The 27,577-nt window shown below is 40.6% G+C and overlaps 1 protein-coding gene across 7 annotated transcripts in view; it reads left to right on the top strand.

The window, feature by feature from the left end:
* Positions 1 to 27,577, top strand: part of TIAM2 (TIAM Rac1 associated GEF 2) — a 184,353-nt gene that overhangs the window by 6,281 nt on the left and 150,495 nt on the right. The gene's annotated exons all lie outside the window — the stretch shown is intronic.

Genomic DNA, 27,577 nt, shown 5'->3' with positions numbered 1-27,577 from the left:
TATGAAGAATTAGTTTCATTTATGAAGCACTACAAGTTCAATAGAGTACCTTTAAAAGGAAACAGTAAATTCAGCTCTGTGTGAATTGGACAAAGATAGAAGAACATTCACCTCTCGTTTTAGTTCAAGAAACAAGCCTACTGTGAAAGGTTTGAGTTCTGAATCTGGTGTTAACGTTGGGGTAGCTATACTCCAGTTGCAGAGTATTTGTTTAGGCCAGCTGGTACAAAGTTGGTCTTGACTGTAGGTGCGAGCTGCATATAGTTATAGAGAGAGAACACTTTAACATGGTAGTGGTACCAATAGTTAGCCTATAATTGTCATGATTCCCAATAGAACTTTACAAAATAGTGTGTGATACTTGACAATGTCAACTATATAATTAACTTGTGCGATCATTGTACATATGACAGCAGAAAGAAGAGAAACTCGAACCATTAAGTTACCATTGTTTGGAACACAAAGCTTGTTAAGTAATTATATGCTTTCAGGCTTTACCAACTGACTACAAAGCATCTTGTTTAAAACAAGGGATTTGAGAAACTGTTAAAGTTATTTAAATTCTCTTCTGTGGTTTTAAACCAACAGGAATGTCTTATTTGGACTAAAATATATATATTCCCTTTATTAAATTTTGCTTAAAGATGTACAGGTTTTCAGATATGTAATACATTGATTAGGTTTAGCAATTTCAGACTAAAATAATTAAGTTGAAATCGCCAATGAATACATGTCTGTGGTGGGTTTGACTTGCTGAGAACGTTAGTTTTCTAAAATCATTTTCTTTGTGGTACGTGGGGTCTCATTAGTTTGATCCTTGTGCTTCTACCATTCAAGCTGTGTGCAGTCTGATGTTCACCTCCATCCTGCTCCTCAGCAGGAGCAATTGCGAGATAAGGCTAGAATGGATTCCTTTTTCGTGAGCTTTTATTTCCCCTTACCAAATAAAGGTATTGCCGACTGTATATTCCCCTCCAGTTGCCTATTGTATTCCACTATCTGGTAGAAGACAGTAGAATAGGATATATGAGAGATGCCTGCCCTTGCTTTTTATTCTTCCTGTTATCTTGAACTCACCATCAGCTTTGGAGGAAAGTGCCAAAAAAAGGGAGAAAATTTCTAGGCTGCTCTATACATGCAAGCAGCGGCACCTTGTAACTGAAAGTCCAGTGAATTTTTCTAGCTTTTAATGCTTTCATTCTTAACATTTAGGTCAGTTTTTGTAGGAAGAATACGTTCTCTGTTCTCACTGCATTGCATTTGTACGCAAGGCCTGAAGCTCCAGTTCTGATGATACTGCTGCTAAAGCACAGAAACTGATGATGAAATAAATAGGTTGCTTGTTGTTGATTTATTTCTCTAATGAAATAAATCAGTGTCATCTAACGATAGTGGTTTCAGTGTAGCTATTTATCCACACAACTGAGATCCCCATTTGACATACTATTCCTACAAAATTCTTTGTATATGGAAAAATATTAAATAGTGTTAAGTGCTATTATACTTTTTCATTATCACAAAACACAAGTAGCACCTGCAAAGCTGAATTATTTTAAATGACTATAAAGTAGGTTTTTTAGCAGTATATAATTACTGTTTTGTTGTTGAATCCCTCTTCCTCCAAGTTTTCGTGGCCTGGTGATCATGGTCTTGCTGCGAATCTTTTCCCCTCCCCTGCTCTCTTCTCTTTAGCAAGAACATCATTTTTGTTGATATAATTAAAAACTTTTGTCTTAACTAAGTGCAGTTGGTCTCATGGGATGAGAGGATAATTTTTAAGTTGTATCACCGTCTGGTAGTTAACAGCAATATGGGGAAATATCTGCACAATACTCAGAATACTGAGGGCTTTTGTATGTCATATCATGTTTTCAATTTTTATTTTTTGTAATTACTGTGCAGGCTTATGGTTTTCAGTGCATGAGTGACTTAAATTTATTTGTCCCAGACGAGGTCAAGATCCACACCGCATTACTAAGATTATTGAGATTCTTCTTATTGCTGACAGAGTGATAGAAGTATTACTTTAAATTCACCATTGTGTTGATGTTTCAAGGACATAAAATGATGTGAACTTTGATTCTCAGCAGTCATGCTGTAGGCTACTGACGTGTGTTGGCATTTCCGTCTTGGTGAGTTGATTTGTTACAACTGATATATTATTGCTAATAGCTATCAAATCCCATACAGTACTTCAGTCCTACCTATGCTGGTGCTATGGACAAGGAGGTCCTAGTCTGGCAGCAGGTAGGGAAATGGTAGGGGACAGGGCAAATAACAGTTACATTATGAAACACTTGAAAACATGCAATAGAGGGCAGCAAGGCCTGACTAACAGCTACAATTGCACTATTGGAAAGTACCTACATGTACAGAGGAGCCTTGCAGTCTGCCGAGGCTTGCTTTGATTATTTCATTGGGTACTGTGGACACCTGAACCCCAGTAAAAATATTGTGTATCTGATCACTTCTTCAGAATCAGCCTCCTAACAGCTATCCCAAGTACTTAAATGCAATGCATCTTCCTAAGGACCAGGTCAGATGAGGTTTGCATTCAGATGATGAAATCTGTATTTTCTTTCGTTCGTTCTTTCTTTCTCTTTGTCTAGTCCAAGAAGAAGTAGAAAAAAGGAGGGCTGTGCTGCTTTTTCCATTATTGAGAGAGAGACTTCATCACAGCATCTATGTGAAAGAGTCGGTCCCTATCGGTTGCTTTTAAAATCTAAAGCAGGTGCACCCTTTCATCAGTAGTGAAGACTTTACTTTTTTACTTAGCTCTCTAAACAATACTGTTATGAACAAAACCAGTGTTTTTGTTGCTTTTCGGTACTGACGAAAGGTATAAAATTGCACTGAAATGACAAAAGGAATATAGAGCAAAATAGGAAACTTGGAAGCAGTTTTCCTGTACTGCTTTATTTGCTGTGAGGTAGCTCAGTTACCAGTTACTTAACTTGTGGAGTGTTTGTTTCTTCAATAATCAAAGGTTTTGTCTACCTTTTGAAGGTGATATCCATTTTGTAATATAGTAGAAGGTCCTCAGATGAAAGCTACCAGATCAGTGTAAGTGTTGTTGTTTATCCTTCCCATTAAAGTAGGCAAAATTTAATCACTATTGTCTAATGAAGGAAAAGAAAGATTTAGCTATTACAGTAGTGTTATTGATGCTTGAAAATTAATGATGGCATCTTTAAAGTAATTTTTTCCTGAGCATTGTAGTTTTTCATAACACTACTGAACCTGGATCTTTAAGAAACATTTTCCTTCACCTTTTTTGTCTGCTGGGAGACACCCTCTTAGACATAATCTTTCTCCCTTGTGTTTCTCTTGGATCATGACAGCTTCTGCATTTGGCCATGGAAAAGACATTTCCCATAGCCGAGAATTACATTAGAAAAACAAATTGCTGAACAGTTGTGGTTCTCTTATTTGACAGTTTATGGAGCAAATGCTGGCTATGCACCATTTAGCATTCTCTAAGACAAAGTACCCACACAGTGCTGCCAATTTCATTATAGAGCTGCACCAGCTACTTTTAAAATTTGGTCCTGTTTACATAGGAATTTCAGTTTTACTACCATACTCATCAAAAGGTTATTGTCTGCACACAGAGAGTCACTGTTTTTAGCAAATCTGCCTATAAATCTACGTAACCAGTAATTAAATGGAAGTCTGAATACCAGGCAAGGAATAAAACTGAGGGTCTCCCTATGGATTACAAAGTTATGCTTAGCATGGGATGGTTTTAAGCAGTAATCAGCCAAAAAATATTGTAATTCATCATTAGGACATACCTTTCCATGAAACCAAAAGTTAAATTTTAACAAAAGGAGAGAGACGACTCTGGGAATGAAGCAGACACCACGAAGTGATGATTTCTTTTTCCTTTCAAAGAAAGGTAGTTGGAATCGGCCCTGCTTTTCCAGTTCACAACACATATGGAAATAAGTGCTGGATGCCTGGGGACTGTGTTGGGAAGAGTATGTTCAAAAGCTCTGAATGGTTGTTTTCACAGTTGAAGTATCAGCCCCACACTGGTATTCCAGGTTTGTGTGCTTTCTCCCTTCGCTCCCGTTTTAATGGCCCAAGTTCCACAATAGGAAATCAGCAGATTGAGAAGCAAGGTACAGAGTTCGCATAGTATACACATGAATTATATGTCCACAGTGTATCAGGCTGTGCCAGAATCTGTCTCCAGCCAAGACATAATGTATAGCAACACTTTTTTAATGAGGAACATGCATCTGTTACATGTTTAGGAGAGGATATTTCTGGAGCGGTGTTAAGAAAATATGTTTTGGTTTTACAGTCCCATACCCCTCTGTCTGTCTGTAGAGATGTCATTTTTGAGTCAAAGACCAGACACAAGAACTTTCAAAGTCTGCAAATCTTAAAACTGGCTAGAAGCCTGGCAGCTATACCTGCTATAAACACAGTATAATTCTGCTCTTCCCCTTCCTCCTGCTCCCCTGCCCCCAGCCAACTAAACAGACACACTGTTCGGAGGGTTGTTGGAAGTATTTCACTTGAAATAAAAATGCTGTTTTCTTTAAGAACTTTTGTGGGAATGTGTAAATTCCCAATTTTCAGTAGAAAAGTTACTGTAAAACAATGTAATTCAAAGTCGAAGCCAAATATATTAGTACAGTTAGACTCTTGTTTCAGCACTTTTCATTAACTTGATGTGGAAAGCTTTGTTTCTGTGTGGTATGTGCATGAATTGAAAACTGTCCTAAGATATTTTTTGTTAGATCAATAATGCAAATGATTGGCATGAATGGAAGCAAGACCTAAGCTGAGGCTTGAAGCTGAAGATGTGAGTGTGACTATGGGTCTGTCAGTGCATTACGGTTTAGGCGGACATGAACCAGCTCTGCCTGGGCTCTGAACCGGCACGAGGCCCTGTGAACACTGCCAGCATGCTGCTGAACCCAAGCTAATGGCATAGGGCTAAAGGTGATGTGCCTGCTCTCAGCAGAGCTTATTGGTTTGGCTCTGAGCCACGCTAAGTGTTCAGAAGGCTTTTGGTTATCTCTGAGTGTGGGCAGAAGTTGCTTGTGTCTGTTTAGACCAAGTTTGAACATGTCCGTATCATAATCTATATACATAGCCTGTGAATCTGCATCTTTGATGAAAGGAAACTGGCATTATTTAATATCTTGTCTCTCTTTGACAGCCTTTGAAAAACAGTTTTTTAATTGATTTTTACCTTGCAAGGCTTGCCCTACTATTGAGAAATAGTCAAAGAGGAAGAAGAAGCAATTAATTTCTGATTTGGTGGCCATCTGAGTCTAAAACGCCCAAAAGAGATCTTTTTCTGGTAGTGTTTCAGTTTCTTCACCAAACTTTTTTGGACTTTATAGCCAAAGAGTCATCAGTCTTCGATATAAAGCCGCTTAGAAGCAGTGTTTCCAAGTGGCATGGGTAGGAGAGGCACAGCTTTTGAACTTTGGTGCGATGGCTTCCTTCTGTGTCTGCAACCCTTTCTCCGGACCTGACCTGAGTTCATGGGACCCGATCCTCGGGGCAAGCTACTCCTTTACAAAGAAGTATTTTCTTGAGCAGAGTGTCCCTGGTAAAGATGAAGAAACTTCCTCATTTTCCTCCTCATTTTTATTAGTATAGACTAATTTTATGTAAGACTTTGAGTTTTCTTTTGTTTTAGAGCCTGAATTGTATCAGTCGAATGTGCAGAGATAAAAATCTCTGTCTAAATGTCTAATCTCAGTCTAATGTGCTTTTGATAAAAACTTTATGCTGCTCTACTTTTGGAAAGGATGTGGCTGTTGCTCAGGGCTGTCCAGTATGGAGGATGAGGAGCTACTGTCTGTTTTCCGTGGGATGAGACCTTAGTGTGGACACTGAGTGAAGAAATTAATGCTCCCTTATTGCCTCTGAGCATCAGACTTTACTGTCTAGAAACAGCATCCTCACCGGTCTGTCGAGGTTTCAGAGTTGAGCTTGGTTGAGAAGTGGCACTTGCCAGCTTTGGAGATACTGGGTAGCCTGGGCTTTCCTCCTTCCCTTCTCCCCAAGCTGGGGGCACAGATGTGGTGAACTACTGGAATGAAGGTTGGTAACACGAGAAAGTGGCTTGAGACAAAAGCAAACAGGCTAACCTTGCTGGCCTACCTACCTTTACAGGCAGTGGCAAAAGTTTGATTTTTAGTCAGCCCCACTAAATTAGGGTGAATAAATTTTCTGTAAGTATGCAACAGAAAATCATGACTTTGGCTGTCAGCAAAATCCACAAGCCGGGTTCCACAGAGTGTAGTGATGCACATATTGTGGGCACAAAATATAACGGCAGGCTGCAGTTAGCAGTATGGCCTTGATGGTGCCTGACGTGCATGTACTTCTTTTTGACATGGAGGTATGAACCAGGCAGCTGGTTCAATGTGGTGGATCTCTAACTGCCATGTTTTTGTGTCTGCCATATGTATGTAGCGCTGCAGCCTGTTTTACAATAGTACAAGTAAGTAAATGACCTCAGAGCACTGATGTTTAGGCTGATGGCCAGGTGGCTGTGTGTCTGCTATATCTTCTGGGTGAGAAACAGTGGCAGCATCTTTTTTCAGTTAGTAACCGCTATGCTGCCCTCCGTGAGTGTGTTTGTGGTTTGTCTTTAAAAAAAAAAAAAAAAAAAAAAAAAAGACCAAGGCTGCATGCCTCCTGCAGTACCTTTGAGAATCTGCCTGTTGTTGCACAGAGAGATGGGCTCACACATCCTGTTGTGCTTGTGCTGGTGGATAGAAGGATGAAATGTTAGAAAGACAGGTGGACTTTGAGGGCTCCCATGTTTCTCCTGCTACCTTGGCCTGTCTTGAGAAAGTTTTTGAGGAAGGTGCAAAGGTAGAAGCATTTTTGCTGGTGTCCGCATCTAGTAGTTTCATACTATGGTCTCTGTCTGCTTCAGGTGTGCCTGGGCAGCGTATGCATGTATATACCTCTGAGAATGGTTGCCAGACCCCTGGAAGAAGGAAGGGAAGAGCCAAGGATTGCTCCTCCATTACACTCTGAAATGCTGCATGCAGAGAAAGGTGTTTCAGCAGCAAGTTGCAGACGAAGATGTTGTCATCTTCAGGAATACTAGGCACTCGTTGAAGGCAAAAATCAGATGATGTAGAATTCATATTTGCTCAGGTTTTCTGTGGTTTTGTCAGCTAAAGAGAAAACCCATAACTGAGTGATGGCATTAGACATTTTCCTGTCGGGGATCCTACTTTGTGCTACTTGGAGAAGGTGCCACCTCCAAGGTGTCAGGGAAAAGGGCATTACTTGACTGTGAGTTCTAGATTCTTGGTTCAAAAGCATATCCATGTCTCTGGTTAGATAGCAGAAAAGACCACTTGGAAAACAATCAAGGAGATGTCTGTGATCTGCTCAGAAAGAACCTGTGACAGTAGTAAGTGCCCCAGCATGGCATTCACGGTCCCAGTGCTGTCGTGCATGGGGGGGAGCACAAGGAGGGGGCACGCCTGCCTAGGCGTGAGGATGGAGAATGTTATGTGGTTCAGCTGTATATCTCCGATTCCTGTCTCCCTCTGCCTCACCATTACTTTTCTTTTTTCAATTTATTAAGAATTAAAATTTATTTGTGAAGTGACGGCGGGATGTACCATTTCTTCCTTTGCCTGGATGTACCATTTCTTCCTTTGCCTGGATGTACCATTTCTTCCTTTGCCTAAACGTGTTGAGCATGAGTCCCCTCCCTTATGTTTTATTCACTGTTCGTGTACAACCGTTGCACGTCAATTCTCTAAAGATTTCTCCACAACGTCTGGGCTCCCAGGCCCCCCTCTGGGGCTGCTGTCAGCGGAGAGGGCAGTGTGTACATGGATGACGGGCGAGCCTTGCCTGCGCTCTGTAATGTAAGCGGCGGTACAAGTTAGGGATGCAGTTGACTTCGTGGTTTTCAGGAAGTAGTTGGCTATCTGAAACAAAGGTTTGTTTTAAAAGTTTGGGGTCCCACTGCCCAAACCTCCAGAACGTGTTGTTTATATTTGTCTTCAGAAGCTGAACAAAGGGATGGTGATGTAATTCCCTCTTTCCTCCCATCTCAAACCCAAAGCAGCGGCAGAAGGAGGAGGACGGTTTGTCCTGCCAGTACCAGTGACTGCTGCATGGCCTTATGGAGGGAGGAAGAATCTCAGGGAAGAAACTAAATAGTTAGTGTGAACTCGTGTCTGTGTGGATGCCACACAGCAGTGCCACATAAGGGATGGCTTATTCTTGCACGAGTTGCGTGAGGCAGGGATATTGCATGCACGTGAAGGTCCTGACCACAGGCAGCAGAGATGCACAATATGTACAGATGCTAGTATTAACACTTAACAGTTCTTACAAAAATGTTTGTATGTATTCAAGTATGTGTGAAGGGGCTACAGCCTTAGTTTGCTCTATCTGAAAGGAAGTCACGAGGCAGATGATCTGGGTGTCTGAGCTGCCTCCCTCTCTGGCAGAGAGCTCCATCTGTGCCATGTGACATTGGGTGTGAAGGCAGCCCTCGCCCTCCATCAGCTTTTCTCAGGCAAAAACAGCTTTCCCCCTATTCTCACCCTCTAGGTGTGTGATTTCAGTTGTCTCCTTTGCCAGAAGAGAGCAGCTTTCTTTGATGATGAGTTGCAGTGGTGGCCTGGTTTCCTCCCAAGCTTTGAGCATGGATTTTGGGGAAGGTGGTGGAAGCACCCAGCCAAGGCTGGGGGGCTGCCCAGCACTGCTGTAAGTGGGAGGTGGTAGTTCACTGTCAGTCTGGACAATGCCCTTCATGCGATGCTTCGAGCTCCCTGGCGTGGTCACAGGCCCAGGTACCTTCCCGCCCGCATACAAGTGCCCACCAGTGCAGTGGTGGCCAATGGCCTTTTCTTGGTGCTGTGAATCTTTTTCAAATACTGTAGTGGTTCATGTGGCCTGTTCCTTTCTCCTCCTGTTTCTCTGCCTCTGCTACGTCCTCTCATTGCCTGTCCCTAGTCACTGAGGAGCGCTTGTATTTTATAACAGTTGTCAGTTCTTGTATCTCTTGTCCATCCTCCCCTAGCTGGCACAGCGATAATTGAATTCAAAATCCTTTCTCTTTGACTTGTTGTCTTACAGCAAAATAGGTCAAAATGTTTTGATGATGCTGTTTCAATGTATCAAAATACCTTGGAATATTTTGCTTTGCTAAATATTTCAAGGCCTTTACACCTTAGCCAGCATCAGGGTGAAAATTATAGAACTATCAGACTTTCCCCGCAGGACAAAAATTCCATTTTCCAACCACCTCTAATTATTTCCATTCTGCTGTCCGGAAAGGATCTGGAGACAATTTAGGAAGCCAATTTACTATTGACTTGGGAAAAAATAATTTACCCTCCTGAGCCTCCTTAGATATGTAGCCAGTGGCATCTGATCAGCAAAAAATCTCATGCTCAGTGATTCTGATGTTCACTGAAGGACTTAGAGACCATGAAACTTAGCCTGGATGGTACTTACCTGTACATGCAATTTTTCTAGCTGTGACAGACAACAGAGTACACTTACAAGTTGAAGAACTTTGAGCATGAGTGAATGTTCTTCCTGTTAAAAATGTGAAAGCAGCTGCCAGACTGCAAAACGTCTCTTCAAGAAGTAGGTAGTGCAGTGTTCATTGCTTGCTTCCTTCTGGTAGAAGCTTGGTTGAAATTGCAGGTTTTGGACTATGGCTGAGGAGTGATATCGCCAGTTAGTGGTGGGGTGCGCCCTGACCTTCTACAGTCTTGAAGGTGATGGCGAGTCGTTATCAGAAAGTCCACAGCTGGCACTTCTGGCTGCCCGCTGCACTGTCCTGCGCCATGCCTCTGCCCTATTCAGTCCGACAGTTGTGCTGAGAGGGTGTTGTGTGCGAAGTCTGAGATGACCGAACGTGCCACCTTTTCAGCTGGCACATTGAGAATGAAGATGTCGGCAAGCAGATAATTCTGTGTGTCAGGCTCGTGGAGTGAGGAGGGGGCATCAGCATGTTCACATGCTTAAGACTGTATAGACTGACTTTACTGTTCCTGTGGTGGAGCAGTTGCAGCAGCATCTGTAGCTCCAGCAATGAAGAGTGCAACTGTTAAGGGTGGGTATGCAACTCAGATACTGAGCTACTGCTGTTCCCCAAGCTTTTTTTTTTTTTTTTTTTTTTTTTTTTTTTTTTTTGTCAGTAGTCTGCAGATTGATCCACACTTTTTTCTGCTTTTCTTACATACCAGGTTTGCATACATCATCATGCATGCCACTTTAATCCTGTTAAAGCTGTGTTTAACTGGATTCAGGGTTTGTCTATAATGAGTATGTCGAGGTTAGTAATTTTCAGTTACAGTTTTCTGACTCTCAGTTAAAAGAGGTAGTTGACTCTTTACGTGGAAAATTTAAAAATTCTTATTTCTCATTTAGATTGGCTAAAAAATTGTAAAATAAAGACTTGTGCGTACACAGAATTAGCATTCTTAAGAAATATTGTAAATTTTTTCATAATTAAAATTTTAAAATAAAATTCTAAATGTTAAGTGCTTTATATCGTGCTAGCTAATTGAAAAGTATTGGATCTTTATATGGAGAACACACAATTTCTCACAGCCCTGTTTTTAACAGTGCTGAACACATTTCATTTTGTATGTGATTGCTCCGATTGCCAACTGACTACATCATGCAGTTTTTTGGCTTATTCCTTCTCTGTCTTATGACCATCAGCAGATATTTTGAGTAGCATATTTTAAAGCCACAGATTCTTTTGTTGCCTTGGATTTTGTCCGTTACCTCTGGTAATGGAAAAGATCTTGCTAATTTTGCGGCGTCAATGAGCGTTGCAGAATACGTTTCAAGAGAGCCTTTTGGCGTGACCTCGGCGGTCATCACTGATTGCGCTCTGTGTGCAAACATCAAAGGGATGTCAGAGCGATTCGATATGGTTACCAGCAAGTGGTGATTTGGACATGGCCAAGGGCAGCTGGGAAGTTATGCTATGGCTTTCTCAGAGATGGGGAAATGGTTGGGCTGGTGATCTGCGTGCGCAGGAGTGGGGCTGGGCAGGTTCAGCCTGCCCAGACAGGCTTGGAGAAGGGCAGGGGAGAGGCAGGAGGGACCTTTTCGTGGTCTCAAGTGGTCTAACAAGCATTCTTAAAAAGCAGCCCAAGATGATGCTGAAGGGGAGAGGTGAGGAATAAGATCAGTATTTGTAAGTAATTCAAGATGCACTGCAGATGCTCAGATCATCCAAGTGTTTCAGGTGCGGGGCTGAATTTGGGGGCTGTGGCTGGAATTTGGAGTAGTTGGGAGGCCATTGAGGCCCTTCCCCTGCAAGAGGAGTGGGGAAGGGGAGAGGGAAGGGCACAGCACCAGCAGCAGAGGGGAGCCAGGGGTGACCGTGGTGCCTGTAGGCATAGAGTATCCCCACGTGGTAAACGTGTGTCTTACAGAAGCAGAAACTTACTGCTGGGAATCGAGGTTTAGAAATCGAGGCATAGTGCTTCTTGTCCATCTTAGATGCTGCAGGACTGCATCCTGGACTATTGCATTCAGGTGTGGGCACTGCAGCTTTAGGAAGTTATGATACCTATCAGGCAGTTCATAGTAGGAAGTTATGATACCTATCAGGCAGTTCACAGTAGTCTAAACAATTATGGTTTTTAGGAAATTGTGTATATTTTGGAGGGAGTTTGTGGAAGAACTCGGACAGTTACGTCTGACTTAAGTGGAGTAAGTTAAGATGTGTACTTGGGATAGTTTAGCTTAATGACAATGGGAAGAGGGATAACATCTGAATATTTGAAAGCTATAAACCTTATGCAGAAGGGGTTATTACTTAAGATACTGCAAGGGATTATGAATGGTTAAAATTGGAAGTTGTAAATTTAATCTAAGTATCAGGAAGAACATTTTCACAGTCAGATCTCCTAAGTAGTAGAGATTTTTTTCAGGGAAATGATAGGTGCCCTGTCTCCAAGAGGTGTTTAAATTTAGGCTACACAGAGCTTTGAAATATGTATTGCTGGGAGCCAGTCCTTCATTGGCAGGACTAGGATTGGCTGCAGTATTTGGCTGTCAGCAATTTTGTCATGATGAAATGTTTCCTGGAGTGATATGCAAGGGGGTTAGGACTATAAAGCATTTGGGGTTTTGTTGGTATAATGCTTGGGATGAAAATATCTGTCATGAATTGCACAGAAAAATCTCTGACCCAACTGTTTTATGTGAGAACATGTCTTGCAAGATCTCAGTGTGCACAATTATCTATCTGAAAAGTATGTAACCCAAGGCCGATAATGACAGATTATTCACTAAATTTTTTGTTGTAAATGGCAGTGTATATATTGTAGGCTGAAAACAAGTTTAAAAGGTTACTTTGAGCACCCTTTTATTGCTGCTTTCGAATTTGCTATTAGCCAACTACTTTTCACTCCCCTGCACTTTGTAAACTTTGGATCACAGCATGTTTGTGCTTAGCCACATCAGAATTAGCATCTGAATTAAGCATATATAGTAGTTTCTTTAAGAGTAATTTTTACAAAAAGGTCAGATTTTTTTTTCTTAGTTCAGATATAATTTGACAGCTGCAGTTTCTTCCTGCTTTTAAATTTACTGTTTTGTTTCATCTGAATGAATTGGAGTGTTGTTAATTTGCATGCATCTTCATACACCACTGAAAATGTCCTTGTGGGATTTGGATCAGATAAGGTTCCAGGAAATGAGAATGTACCTTAGATGTGAATGACTCTAAACATGCTCAAAGAGTCGTTCTATAAGAATGAAATAATGTTTGGAGTTTATTCTCCTGATTGCATTTCACAGAAGATACAGCAAACAATGTAACTTGACTCTTAAAATCCAGATGCATATCATTCCAGTGTCTGCTGCCTGGTAATAATTCATGGCCATACTTGTTTACATAGTAAGGCAATAGGTGCTGTGTAAGAAAGTCAACAAAACAATCTCTGACAGCCACAAACCTCTGGAGAAGTTTTTAGTGGGTTAGGATTTTGTGTCCTAGGTGATTAATAATAGGAAATGATGCCTACATCTCTAGACTGTTGGTATGAAGGCAGGTTGCTAATTACCAGAAGTTCCTGCTGTGGAAAAAACTTTTAGTTGATCACCTGTCAGTGAGTGACTGTTGACACTTTCTGCTGGTCCAGATATTAACACAGCTCTTTCTGATGTTGTCTGTTAGATATTTAATTATATTAGCAGCTTCAGCTGCTGAAATGGTTGTTCCAATGAGCCCAGTATATACACAACTTTAAGTATGTGAGTATTTTCAGTGATTTAGATGGTAGTAGACTTGTGCCTGGGATTATTTCCACGTTGACTAGCTTTGCTGTTTTAGTGCTCATGTGACTGAAGAATATTAGCTTGTTATCCGGTTTAACTGAGTCCGTTTTGGTTTTATACTCATCCTGAGAAGGGAACAGTGTCACCTCAAGTGATTTTTCTGCTTGATTGGTTTGTTGTTTTGTTTTGTGTTTTTGCAGGTGTATAGGTATTGTAATTATGGTAGACTACTGCTTTGTCTCTGTTTCCTAAGAACATATTAAATGCATTAATCTCCCCAAGCTGTTCCTCCATTCCATAGAGTTTTCCTGACACGTCTTTTCTTTCTTGATCTTGCATGTATTTTTTGATATTTATTTTTAAAGTTGCATGCAATTTTATAATTCTTTGAAAGCACCAAGACAGTAGCTCTGTTCGTATTAAAGACGGTATTGCAAGTCTGTTGGAATGGAGTCTGGTACAGAATCATTGTTTTTCAGCTTTTTAACTGGTTTATGTTGTCATGGCACAGTTAGCAAAAGTAAGTGAATAAAAACTCTCATGGTTGGCCAAATGCAGAATAATCGGCCTTTAACACGCAGTGATCATACTTCTTTTTTGCTGTCTTCCCTTCCTATGTGGAACATGTACATTTTGTATGTATATGTGCAGTGTGTGTTGACACTTCCCCTCCTTTCCTTCTATACATTTATCCTCCAGACTTCTATAGCACATATTCTGGAGAGTGGTTCACAGATTTCAAGATTTTTTTTTTTTTAAAAAAAAGAAAGATATTCATCCTTTTTTTTCCCTCTCTCCTCATTGCCAACTAGTTTTTAAGAAACAGAGTAAGTAGTCTTCTGTTTCTTGATAATTCCATCAATTTTGCATCTTTTTTGAAAGAACCCTGGGGATTTCTTCTGTCTCTTCTCTTTTACTCCCTCTTGCTGTCAGCCCTGTGTTATGGCCTCTGGTTTGCTGATAGAAATCTTCAGGAAGACATTAGCATTTATTACTTGCCATTAAATCAGTAGCTGGATAAGTGCAAGCAATGCTCCTGGCTACCTTAACGCCATCCTTCTTCTTCCCGACCCTCTGCAAAGAAAGCCATCTTCTTGGCAGAAGCCGTGGCCTGTTACCTCCCACTGATGAAAATGCTAGCCCCAAAGCCAGCTAGGCAGGCAGCTGGGAATATTGGTCCTTGGTATTTCATGCCTAAAAAGGGTCCGTTGGCATGCCAACTGAGTCATTAGGCAGTTTGTCAGATCATTGTGATAACTCCATCATGGGAACGGCAGAGAAATGGGGAGCACTGGGACTTGGATCTACTTTCAAAATAAAGTGGATCACTCTGCCAGGTCTGGTAAGATACAGCATCAGCAACAGATCTGCTTTGTGCAACATGGATCATTTGAAACAGGAGTTTTTCCTCTGTTGTAACAGCTTGATGGAGAGCTCATTGAAATCACAGAAATCTTTCCATTAGGCTCCTAGTGAGCAATGTCAGTGGCCTTTCTGTAACATGTAGACGACTTTGCAAATGCTGCTTATTTTTATGTTGTTATTATCTAGAGATTATTGGACAACAAGAGCTAAGATAAACATGATGAAAAGTAGCAGTAATAGTCACCATGTGCTGATAGCTCGCTGGCTCTGTGCTTCCGCTCTCATTGAGCCCAGAGAGCACCCAGAGCTAATGACGGGTGGCCGCATCGCTCTGCTAGCTTCCAGCCAGCCGTGCAGCCCCCTCCTCTCCCTCCGCCTCTACTGAGGCGCTCGCGCCCCTGCTACCCTGCCTGCAGCAAGTTTATTAGTCAGAGCAAGGAATGCATGGCATTACCAGGGTACAGTAAAGTATAAAGGGAATTTAGGAATTAAACTGGGCCCATACGTTGCAGATTTACATTGTTATGTGCTAGTGAGTTTATACACGCTAAGTCTAAATGCAGCCTGTGTTTTAAAAGAGATTAAATGGTTAAGTTCAGAATTCCTCGTGCACTGAGCATGGTTTAGATGGCTTATGGCTATCAGCATACAAAACGGACTTCCTAAGTTTACTCGCAAAATTAATTTATATATTCACTTATATTCTTGAATATTAAAATTAGGCAAAGAATTAAGTGTTGCATGAGCTGCTATTGCACATTTTTCACCTTACATGGAAAATTGCCTGCCACTTATCAAGCAGAAGATTTGCTGTTATTGTCACATTCCTTAAAGTTAGAAGAAATCACATTTCTCTGAGTAAAGAGTCAGCTCATAAGCTTATATTTTGTGTTATTTGAATACTGTTTTTTAATTCAGGAATTGTTGGGATGGGCACTTCTTTCGTAAAATACCGGTGGGCAGATTTTCACTGCTCTGTTGCTGGGTTCATTCCTCAACTTGATTAGAGAAGCTTAGATGCATGCAAGTGAAAGCATATTTCTGTTTCGAGTTGTTTCACATTCCTCCTTGCTGGCTTTTGTGCGCCTGAAGAACACAACAGGAAGGAAGACTGGGGGAAGTAAAGAGGAAGACCTGCAAAAAATATGCACACAGTATTTAGGGGAGTAAACCTCAATGCTGTTACCTTTCTATATTGTCTTCATTCCTATTGAAATGGCTTGTGTTTGAAGCAGTCTCTTTGTGTACTTGCTTAGACACTCACTGACAGCTGTCGGCTGTGAAATCATTAACCTGCTGTGGAAATAACTACATCACAAATTGATCATTTGAGAGTGAGGTTAAATAAGTGGAAAATATGGAAGCGGAGAAGAACTGCTTGTTTAATCACTGATATCGCAGAGTAGAGACGTTGTGTGAAAGACTGAAAAAATACTTGAAAAGTTAGGAAGGTGGTAATTATAAAATTTCCTTGTATGTCAGTTTAAAGACGAAGCACAGAAGTGCTGATGAAGTCAGAGTATATTGAAACACCTGAATTTGTACAAGAGAGATGTAGAGCTACTGGAGTGAGTCCCAGTGAAGGGCTGCTAAGATGACGAAGGCCCTGAAGCATCTCTCCTATGGGGAAAGGCTGAGCAAGCTAGGACTGTTCAGCCTGCAGAAGAGAAGACTGGGGGCGGGGGGGGGGGGGGGGGGGAGGGATCTTATCAGTGCATTTAAATATCTGAAGGGAGGGTGTCAAGACGACAGGGCCAGATGCTTCTCAGTGGTCCCCAGTGACAGGATGAGAGGCAAGGAGCACAAACTGAAACACAGGCAATTCTGTCTGAATCTAAGACAAACTTTTTTGCTGTGAGGATGACTGAGCACTGGCACAGATTGCCCAGAGAGGTTGTGGAGTCTCCATCCTTGGACATATTCAGAAGCCTCCTGGATGCTGTCTGGAGCAGCCTGCTCTAGGTGACCCTGCTTGAGCAGAGAGGTAGGACTAGAAGATATCCAGAGGTCCCTTCAACTTCAACTGTTCTGCATTTCGGTGAGAGATCCGTGTCAGGTCTGATTTGTTTAGTCTCTCAAAAAAAAAAAAAAAAAAGCTTTCTGCTTGAAATATTTTTAGGATTTTGTGGTATTCAGTAGGGCAATAAGTGCTGCTTACTACTGCTCATTGGTTTTGTAGTATATAGTCCATTATAATTTTTTAGAGCCTGTGTTCCACCATTCTTGTGACTTGACTTTGCATTATGATTGTAGAGATTTTCCTATGTTACTACTCGGGAAATAAAAATATTATGAAATGATAATGATTAGGTGCAATGATTAGAAAACCTGGCCTGAAATTGTTGTTGCTGACTTTGCTTTCATGAAGATCCAGAAGAGTTAACTGGAAAATGATACTCAGGTTTTCTTACTCTATAAAGGCAATGTTGGCTGTATTTTTTTAAATAATAAGATATAAAGAAGAATTCATGAGCTTAGGAACATTTTGAGCCAACAGAAACAAAAGGATAGTTTATATGGCTAAATACTTTGAAAAACCAACATTTGAAACATTTAGCCAAGTGGTTGCATTGAAGTATCCATGCAATTTTGAGGGGGTAAGGCAAAAGATAGGGATTTTTATTTTCTGTTTGCTTGTTTGTGGTTTTCCCATTCTTCACATTTCATGGCTCACCAGAAGAGAAACAGATTTCGTATCATGGATGGATATAAAAGATTTTAAACTACATGTACTTATTTTTAGGCCTCCACCCCTGGGCTTTGGATTTTGTGAACGGCTATTTCAGTAAATTTATATCTATATGAGGAAACTGGCAAATTAAATACTGTATAAATCCACATTAAAAAAAAGAAATTGCTATTATAGAAGGTAAATGATATCATAAGGAAGCCAAGTAAAAAAGATTGCATTTTTGTTTGCTACTAAGGGAATGATCAGTGCTTCCTGCTGGCTTTTGCACCCTGCAATTGGAGATTCTGGCATGCGAATGGCTTAAATAATGCTAGGTTTTGTGACTGGTTGGCACTGTATAATACTGGGACTGGGGTGACTTAAATATACAGAGTGTGGGCCAATCCCAAAGTCCTTTCTCAGGCAGAACACCCACTGAAATCACATTTAAGTGTCGTCAGTGGAAGCTTTGCCAAAGAAATCACTACGGATATGACCCCAAAGTTATTACTGCTAAATTTCATATGTAAGCCTTTCATTATTGTGTTTTTTAAGAATGGAGCACTCCAATGAATCCTGGAATTCATTATAACTTTCAATTTTTACCAGGATATCAACCCCTTAGTGGAAAACTACATTACATTACCATTGAAAGCTAATTTTCTTCCTCTCTCTCTCTCTCTCTCTCTCTCTCTCTCTCTCTCTTTTTTTTTTTCTTTTTATAGCTGTTCAAAAAGAAGTAGGAAAGATTCTGTGGCTCAGATTTTTCTTGCTTAAGATAAGCAATTCACTGAGGTGCCCCACTTAAGAGCTTGGTCTTCCAGGCTGTCTGTGTAGGCAGTGGAGAGAGTCATCTCCAGAGGGGATTTTGCTCAGTTACAATCTGTGTCGTCTTCTGCACGTGAGTTGTCCTCTCTCTCCATTAACTACAGAGGCAGTGTAGGGTGCATCCTGACTTTGGGAGGCAAAGGATGTTCTGTTGGTCGGTAGTGGATTTACTGTGAATTGTGACATAAGCTACACATAAGTGGTTCAAAACTCGTTTTTGGAGTTAAGTTGCTTTTCTCTCACAAATCATGGGGGTTGGTGATGGAAGTGTGTCATTTAGTATATAAAATTCTGCATTATGGTAGGACCCTTGGTGAGGCCTTCAGTCTCTCCTGTGCTCTCTTACACATTGTGGCATTTGTCCTTTCCCACAGGCTGTGAGTTTCATGTTGGATCTTGTGAAGTCTTTTATGAATCATGATGTGAACAGACAGATTATATATTCCATAAACCCTTCAAACTAGACGTCTTCAGTGCATGGTTGCTTGTACTAGAGCTTGCTGAACCGGGTGGTCCCTTCCAGTCCTTTGCTCCCAAGAGAGGGATTTTCAGCACAGAAATCTGAGTATTTCATACTTTATGCTGCTAAAACTGCAGTAATGCTGGCTTTTGCTATGTAAAATATTGAAGCAACAACAACCAAAGGGTGGGCTATTAGTATTTTAAAACTGTTTTAATATCCTTTTATATTTCTAACTGTATTATGCAATATTATATATAAAATGTTAGAGGCAGAGGTAGTAGGAGCACCCTTAAGCATGCATCCTATATTCTGTTATAACATCATATTTTCAACAGTGTTTAGTTTTTGCCAGCCTTCAATCATTCATACAAAAATTTTCCACAGTATTTTTTTTCTGCTTCAGGCTGAACACTCTTGGAAAGATTTTCAACAGAAGTACTGCAACTGTTTTTAAAAGAATGGATTACAGAAAATTGGATAGGTTTGTCAACTTTATTTAGCTAGCTGTTCCTCTGAAGACCTGTAATACAGGCAGAGCGGTTTGTCAGGCTGCCTTTTGTAGCCCCATGGAAATTAATCCAGATCTGCCAACCTACCCAAGTTTGTGAAAATTGTTATTTGCAAACACTCAAGAGAGCAGGTTAGAGGCTTGCTGATAAAATCTTTGAGTACTCTCACTTTACAAAACATGCTTCAACCCCACCAGCCTCTGTCTATGCCTGGAGTAATGAATATGTTGTGTGGTACAGAGCATTCGGCTGGGTAACCTCTCCAATTCCAGCTGCCTCTGCTTTGCCAGAGAAAAAGGTATCTGGGTGTTTAATAGTCTTCCAAATTCAGTAAAGCTTTATGCCAAGAAATACTTGAGACAATGATTGAAAAGCAGATGAAATCACTACTGTTTTATTTATAATAAAAAATTCATCCAGTAATTTCTGATGAAGCTGGGCGTAGAAGGTATGATCTGGTCCATACACACTCTTGGAGGGCCTAGGACAAGAGGTGATGGCCAAAGTTTGAGAAAAGGATCACGATCAACCTTCTGTCTTCTACCTTTCTTTCTCTCAGGTTGTAGTGAGGCTCTAACATTGCCAGCTTTTAGGATATTTCTTTGTTATTTTAAAGTCATAGCTCTTGGAGTCATGAATAAAGGAGTTCAATTTGTTGAAAGGGATTGGTCTATCTATTTCAAAACAGAGAAGCATGAAAATGCTACTGGAATGTTTTACGAAGGTTGAAACAAAACATAAAAACCCAAGAATCTAAGACATGCTGTTTTTAAGCTATTGAATAAATCCGATTAATGAAGGTTGATGACTTGAGGCTGATGAGATTAAGGGGAGGTCTGTGTAGTCCTAAAGGGTGGGAATGAAGTTGCAGCTGATATTTACCAGTCTTACTTAAATCGGGGTTTAAAGGCTTCATGTAGTCTGGGTTCTTTGCTCGTACATTTGCTTTGTTCTTTCTGACTTGTTAAGGTATTGTTGATTCTCATCTCTCCCTATTTTAAGCCCTTAAAAAAAATCCAGCTCTTTCAGAATGCATAAAACGCTTTCTCTTCGTGAGAAGCGCTAACTGATATAAGTAGAACTAGAGGAAATGCTTTTGATTACAGTAACTTAAATAGATTTTTGCTTCCTAAGTTGTCATAACTAACAGGCACCAGGAGCTTTTCTGGAAGGGAAAGGCCTATGTTTGTATTTGGTCGGGTGAGGTGGAAAGGGAGAGGGAAACGCTTGTCAGCATGTTGTGTTGGCCAAGTTAGTGGGCTAAGAAACAGCTCCAGATCTCAACAAATAGGTAATGGCCTGTTAGGTACAAATGACTAGGTTGTGTTCACAGTATTTCTAGTAATCTGTTGTGCTAACAGTGAGGAAGAATGATGTTTTGTCCCCCTTTAGATTTGCATTTCACACACAAAGATGAAGGTTACCATGGATGTCCTTGCTCGTGCAGTAGTCGTGGTACACCAGTGAGCATTTTCAGCCCGTTCAGGCTATTAGGACATTTTGTTTGTTCCTTAGCACTAGTAGTGCTTGTCATAGACTCTGAGCATGCTCCAACCAGCCAACCAGAACGCCATTAATTATGTTGTGTAACTAAAAACTTTATCATCAGGGTCAACATTCTGCTCTTAATTTGGAAAAAGCATATGGGTTGTAGAGTGAACTAAAACAATTAAGCAGTTCAAGGCCTCTGTGTTACAAAATTGTAGATAAGATTTAATCAATGTGGCGAATTACAGGTTTGCCTACATGACAGCTGGAGTTAATGGTGAGTAACTACAGTGAGCTCGGGTCCTGAGGTTAGCAGGAGCAATTTCAGTATTTCTCTTAAATGTTTCTCTTGACCTGATGTGCTGAATGTTTCACAAACATAGTTAAGCATAAAGACAGAATTTCGACCTATCTTTCGGAATAGTATTTGAAGTCAGGTATTTTCCAGCCACTTCTATTGCTTTTAAACAATTATGAATATCCTGGTGAAAATACAACATTAAAATATTAGTCTGTTTTCTTGTGTATGACATCATGTTCCAAAAATTACATAAGATGAATATGTAGAAAAGTAAATTAGAGTACTTAGAAAAATATGAGATAATGCTGTATGTTCATAAACATTTCCTGTAATGTGGTATCTGTAAATTGTAGGTATCTAAATTTGTTAGATTTGGTATCTACCATCAGATGTGAGCAAGAGCTTTTGATAATGTTGCTAGCTTTATGGAAACCTGCAGCTCACCTTTACCATATGCAACTTTTTCTGGCTTTCTTTGTTAGCTTCATGGAGAATTTCACAGAAATAACCTCTATCTTTTTTCTGCAAAAGCTTTCCATTTTCTTTTGAAATGTTACTTAGGAAATGAACAGCTGCTTTTTTTTTTTTTTTTTTTTTTTTTTTTTTTTTTAAACCTTTTCCTCGTGTTTTCTGGTGAGTAGTCGTCATAACATAAAGTTTGAAAAATTAATGGATTTCCTGAGAGTGAATTTTTCTGTCAGGCAGGCCTTTTTTTCCATTAACTTCTTGTATCTGCAGTTTCATTCCCAAACAGTAGTGCTCTTTGTGGATCTCTCTTGGGGTGTTCAGTCTGCATTCTGACAGAGAATGATGCTACTGTTGCTTTAAGCTCACAGTGTTGCTTTATATAGATATGGTGTGGCTTATAGTGTTGCTTTAAATACACAATAGGAGAGTTCATCTCCATTTCAGAAAATGTTTATGACTGATCTCTGCCTGGCTGAGAAAGTTTATTTTCTTAAGCTGCTTCAGTACAAAAATGTTACAAAATTGACAGACTCAGCCTGGTGATAAGGCCTTCCTCCCTCCCTCTGTCCCTCCCTCTCTCTCTCTCTCTCATCCTTTCTGCTGCTGGAAAGCTGTGGAGCTTTGTGATTGACCACTAATAGATCAGGCTCAATTCTGATATTTGTGTCCCTTTTCAATCAATCACCCTCTTTTTAAGTCTGTGTCACCGAACTGATCCATGGGGGTTGACAAGGCTATCAGAAGCCTCCGTAAGATTTAGCTATTGGCCCCAGCCCCTTGCAATAGCTTGGGCTTATTTGCTTCTCTCCATAACTTCTTGGTTATGAAATAACCTTGAAATAAAGGATTTTAGAAAAAAACTTTTTGCCAGCAGGCATAATGGCACCAGAAAAGTGATTCACAAAGGATTGATCCCGGACATTCTTAAAATGCCATACTGATGTACCAATAGTTTTCTCTCTTGACTCCTGCTGACATCATATCGTAATGATTAGGCGTTAAGTTGATAGAGGCCAACGGAAAAACCCTCTAACTGTGTACCAGAAGCTCTGCAGGACTCTGTGTCCTGCGTGCTGGCTTGTATTTTAATAAAGAATATTAAGTACCAGAAGAAACACGTACAGGAGAAGAGATGACATGAAGCATGTAATTAAGGTTGCAGAAGAGAAAGCCCTGCTGTTGCCTCACTGTCCCGCTGCGCCTTACTGCCCAGTCTTTGCCATGTCTGCCTTTCTCCTGTCACTTTCTGGTGACCAGAAGAGGGATTTGGTTGCTCCTGCACATAAAGCTGAGCCACCAGCTGTACTCCTCCACCCTGTGGGGGAGAACCAGAGGGTGAGGAGAGCTTCCTGGACAATAGGAAAGGGAGCCAGAGGTTTATTTGCTTGAATTCACATGGGGATCTGCCATTCTGCATCTAGACCTCCAGGAAGGAGATAGCTCCCACTTAGTCACAAGTGGGAGAGTTGGCAAGGAGATCATGCTGTGGGCATGCCTTTTCTTAACATGTAGAGGCCAGGAGGGGATTTTCATGGAAAGAGAAGTTTAGCCAGTCCTGTTTGCTGTTCAGAGCATCAGCAGGTAGAGCTGTGACCCTAAGGAAAGGTGAAGCATGAGCTTCACCAAACTAAGGGCAACGTGAGTTGCGGCATGTAGGGACGGTCAAGGAATGGGTACTCATTCTCAGGGGTAAAAGACTTGGAAGCAAGATATAGGCCACTCTGCAGCTGGATAACTTTTGTCAAAGGCTGAGAGCTTTAAACAAAAAAAGGGTGTGTGGGGGGGGAGGTGAGGAAACCTGTAAAGAAGGTTTTCTATTTTCTATCCTGAGGTGGGACACTGAAACCCTCTTCATGACTGCAGTATTTTGGCAGGGCTCTGCAAATGGGTATTGAACCTCCAGCCTGGGGTTACTTATTTTAAAGAAATGCAGTAATTAACAAAGTTAAATAGATGGCTATGAAATCCAAGGTAAGAAGATGTGAATCTTCCTTTTTAAAAAAAAAAAAAAAAAAAGTTTTGCAGAGTATAACAGTAAAGGTTTTTTGTTGCCGTGTTGTGGGTTTTTTTGCTATTTTTAAAGGTTGAATAGAGAGGAAAGCAATTTAATCCAGAACTAATTAATGCATATTTCTCTGGGGTGGAATGATCTCTGTTAAATCACACCTTCTCGAGAGTGACTCAAGTGGATTAATCAATGATCATCTTTCTAATTAAAACTGCTGAGTAGAGAGTTAGAGGCTTTAGGTGATGATCATTAGTTTTCCTTAGAATCAGTGAATTAAAAGTAAATGACATTAACAAGGTGTTCATTTTTTTTAATAGAATCAAACAAATGTTAGGGAAATGAGACTTTTGCAGTTTTATTCCTGTGTTGCCTCTGAAACTTGAATCCTCAATAAAGAAAGGAAATTATACTTTGAAGTGCTTTCAGAAGCATATTTTGAAAATAAGAGAAAAGGTGGGGAAAGAAGTGCTGTTGATCATCTCAAAAGTATATACCTACTTGGTTCAATTCTGACAGAACTCTTGGGATAGATCCTAAAACTCTGCACTGGGGGGATGTAAAGTTTTCCAAAACAAAAACATGCAAGCCCAGGAAAGTTCAACTTCTTTGTTGGGAAAGCTTCTTCCTCCTGTGCAGAGTTGCATACTGTGGCACATGCTTATGTGCTGACTGTATGTGCTGAGTATAGGGTCTGAGGAATGCTGAGCTTACTGCCCGTGAGCAGAACTGGCTTAGTGGGTCACCAGTCAGCCTGGGCTCCCAGGGCTCTTGCTGCTTACTGAATGTATGCTCACCAGCTCTTATATGTGTCCAGCACGGTTGCACATTTGAGGTGATGTGATGGGGCTGAAAGGGTTGTGGGGTTTTTGGGTCTTTTTGATTGGTTTGTTTGTTTGTTTTCCCCCAGTAAACGGGAGAAACTTTCTGGGATTATCTGTCTGATTTGCACACTACTCCCAACTTTCTCCAGCGGGGAGGGCAGGGGAAAAAAAAAACAAACAAGAAAACCACCTGCAGCAAACTGATAGATTTTTTTTTGCAGAAGGCTGCCTGCAGATCACTGGCTGTTGGTTGGACACAGCTGGCACAGCAGCAGCAGAAGAAATTCAAATCTCTCTCCTGTTCCGGTGATCAAAAGGCCAAGGGCTGGATGTATACTGTGCATAACTCTCCTGGTCAGCTGCTTGCAGTGTGGTTTATGCAAGGGCACTGTGCTGTCATTAGTTTGGCTGGAAAGCAACTAGCTCTGCAGGGAACCATGTGAGCAATTTTCCCTCTGTGCTCCCTTCCTGTCAGACCTGTAGGGGTTTGGTAGTGTCTCATACCTCTTTTAAGACATAGGAGATGTACCATAGCTGGAACGATTGAAGGTTTTCACAGAACTGTTTTCTGAGTTTCTCAGCACCTGGTCACCATTCACTGACTTTAACCAGAGGCTGTAGTTTGTACTGAAGACATTTGGTAACCTAGCTAAAGAAGGCAACCAGTATTCACTGTCCGCTTATGCAGGTAGCACCTACACTGTATAAGTTTGTGAAGCCCTTCCCAAATATCCAAAGCATCGGAGGAACTGCCTATGTAACTTGAATGTTACTACTGAATGTATAATGTAACTCGCTCTTATTTCACAAGACAGCTGGAAGTACCCATGCCACCTTTGTTCTAATGTCTTTATTACTATACCAGTTAGCCGTTTGTTGGTATTTATTTTTGTTTACCATCTTATTCATCAGGAAAATGAAAATGTGAATACTAGATCAATGGCCAACTGAAGTTATAGTACCATAGCACTAAAATAGTCAAACTTGTTCAGTTAAAGATGTTCACAGCTATGCCTACTCATTTGTCCTTAACGAAATGGCAAACCCTGTATTTGCCGTATTAAATGCACAAGGTTTTGGCATCTTTAGTATGCAGAAGAATAGAACTGCATTCTGAGATACAAATGTTCTTGCTTTTGTGAGGTTTAAGTGACTTACTAAAGTTTGTCTCTTAATTTGTAATTGTCTTTTAATTACTTCTTTTATTACCTTTCTTCATTTTTTGATACATAAAAATATTTTTTTAAGATTGGTTCCTTCACACGCAGTTCCCTTTCAATAGAATTTTAATGAGAATACTTGATATTAAAAGACTTGTTCTAAGAAAAGGGAAAGAAGAGTGAATCAGTGTTGTAAAGTCATTGATGTAAGAATGCCTGCTTCCTCCTAGGCTGTGCTATAAAAAGATGCTAGAATGAATAAAGCTTTGCATGTATGCAACAAAATACTGCCACTTATTTGGGAGTCTGTAGATATTCCTTATGTTTAGCCTCCTTATTCAGGCCTCTGAAGATACAGGGAAATGGGTATCACAGAGCTGGCAGAGAATTGCTGAGAAGTGTGTACTCTTTATGGCAAACTTCCTTCAACACTTGATGGATTTCTTTGGGGGAAACGCTGTGACCCCCTTTTAGAGTTAGCTTGCTGGGAGCAGGGAGTCCTGGAAATACTTCATAAAAACTGGCTCTCTTCCCTGACCAATGAGTATTCTTTGAAGAGAGTAGGATGTAGTCCTTAAATCTCTCATTAAGATTTGACTGGTAGAGGGATATTGTATTACTTTGCCATAAATTCTTTCCTTCACATCAAAAGTAATGCACCATCTGCCTGCTAAAAGCGTGGTGCTTCATTACTGCTGGTTCCTGCCCAGATTGAATTGTTTTAGCTGTACATTTACAAACCTAGGATTACTGAGTTTTATTTTTGTGAGGTCACCATAGGTGCAATTAGCTAACAGCCAGCTACATTCCTACTGTAGTTATGGGTCAGCGGAAATCCAGGGGAGCCATGTTTGCACGTGAAGGCAGAGTTTAGTCTGCACTGTTAAAATTACGTGCCTGTATTGATGCAGGTCTTGCAGGTAGCAGCATACTAGGTCTTGCAGTGTGCTCGCTCCCCCGCCTGTCAAAGCTGCAGTTAAGAAGCCCATCTGTGAAGAGCGGGATACGTGGTGCCAGTAGGCAAAGAACACAGACTTTGTGACAGGTATTTTTTTACTGCATAGATCAACGCAGTTTGGATAAACTCTGTTGTCTTGGCACTTGCAGCCCCACTCTGCAGCACTTGACTATGTCTCTGGTGATGATGAGAGTTTTGGTGGTGTGTATTTTAAATGTTCTGTGTAGATAGATCTTCCCCGACAACAAAGCTCTATTCTGTATTTGGAAGTTTACAAGTGGTTTTATGGTAAAACTGAGAACAAATATTACTTAAACCTTATTACTCACATTTCCTTTTGGGTGTAACTTGCAGTCTGATACTGCTTTTTACTGTGTTGGCCCATTGTTGATTTATCCTGTTCGTTGTTGTGGTTTTGCAGCTTTTATTATTTGCTGTTTTAGCTGTGTTTTATTTTAATGGGACAGCCTTGCTTCCACTGAAGTCAGTTTGAGCCTACTGCAGAGTAGGAGCACGTTCTAATTCCAATGAATAATTCTGTAAAAAGAAAACTTCCAACACTTGATTGCCCTGTTTTTCTGCTCAAGAACTTTACATGGAAAAGTAAACCTTAGTTTCTATTTTACATGTTTACATGTGATGTTTTGAGACTATTTTGTTGTATGCTGACTGTATCACCAGATTCTTCAGAAAGATCTGCTTTTGAAAGCAGAAGTACAATAAAATACTTGTGCTAGTTTTAATTCCATTGTATGTCAGTTTCGCTGTTGCACAAAAAAGGATATTTTTGTGACAAGGTGCTGTGCGCTGTGAAGAAGCTGTTGAAAATCAGCCATGCCAATTTAAACATCACAGAAAATATTGTAATACAACCGGACACTTTGCAGCATGAAAGTGACAGAATTTGTAGAGAAAGAAGTTATCTTTGCCAGCTTTTAGGAACTCAGACACCACCTTCAGTGTATTTGCATTAAACAAGTACAGTGGTTATGTCTTCTGTCTTACCCTTTGGGGTGGTGTGGGCAAAAGAGCAGTAGGTTAGTCTGCTTTAAAACAGAAGGTGTTTTTTCAAGGTTTTAATCAGCTAGCGCAGGAAAAATTCCACAGGACTTCTCTGTATCTGACATGACTTCTTTGCAGATATTGTGGCTGGGATTTGGTAGCCTGTCCAGAACTGGGCTGCAAGAAGCTTTGAATATGAGTGTATAGGAACAGATCCAAAAGGTCTTCTGAAATGTGCCCCTGTGTGGGAGACAGTCCTCTTG

This window comes from Dromaius novaehollandiae, chromosome 3 (assembly GCF_036370855.1).
Source record: "Dromaius novaehollandiae isolate bDroNov1 chromosome 3, bDroNov1.hap1, whole genome shotgun sequence".
Lineage (NCBI taxonomy): Eukaryota > Metazoa > Chordata > Aves > Casuariiformes > Dromaiidae > Dromaius > Dromaius novaehollandiae.
Note: the sequence above shows the minus strand (reverse complement) of the source record. Positions and strands in the feature narration are given on the sequence as shown.